Genomic DNA, 840 nt, shown 5'->3' with positions numbered 1-840 from the left:
GGCTACCCCGTCGTCTACTGCGCAAGAGGGGGATGATGAAGAAGAAGCACCAGAAAAGCCTGCGGTGCAGTTGATAAGGAAAAGGAGCCGGGAGGCCACACTTGGGGCCACTGTATTGCCGAAAATGGGCGAGGCTCCTTTGATTGGGAAGAAGAGCAACTTGCGCTCCCTCTACAAATTCTCTCCTGGTTAGTATGTTGTTTCCGTGTACTTGTAATATTTTCTTCTCTAATACTCCATCTTTGCAGAAGCTGAAAAGAAGAAACCCGAGAAGGGGATCACGATCACAGAGCCCTTGGAGCCGGCGCAGAAAAAGCTCAAGGCTACTAAGGTCACTATCAAGCCATTTCCTGCGTCACAATCTGCTGACAAGGAGAAACAAAAGGGGCCTGAGAAGCCTGTTCGGGAAAAAGAGGTTGCGAGAGAGAGAGAGAGTTGTTGACAAGGAGAAAATTGTTGAGAAGCCTCCCACTAAGTCGAGGGGGCCTGAGGTTACTGCCCCCATTACCACTGATTCGGCGCAGGGGTCGGGGCCCACTCCTGTCACTGAGCATGAGCAGCCCATTACTGAGAAGGAGAAAACCTCGGAGGTGGAGAAACCCGTTGAGCCTTCGCCGACTGCTGCCCATGTCCAAACTGGTCCGGTGGTTACGGAACAGGCTACTGCTGCTGCTGGTGGGAGCGCTGGCTTTGTTGCTGGCCAAGCTGGCGCGGGAAGTCGTGGTGTATCACTTCACTCTCCCACAGGTCCGGTGGACACTTTGGGAGATGTTTATTATAAGTCTTACACTGAAGAAAGTCAAGGGGAAGCGCTTCATCAGCCTCCATGGAGCCTTAAAC

This window comes from Helianthus annuus, chromosome 2 (assembly GCF_002127325.2).
Source record: "Helianthus annuus cultivar XRQ/B chromosome 2, HanXRQr2.0-SUNRISE, whole genome shotgun sequence".
In the NCBI taxonomy this organism is placed as follows: Eukaryota; Viridiplantae; Streptophyta; class Magnoliopsida; order Asterales; family Asteraceae; genus Helianthus; species Helianthus annuus.
This window is presented reverse-complemented; position numbering follows the sequence as displayed.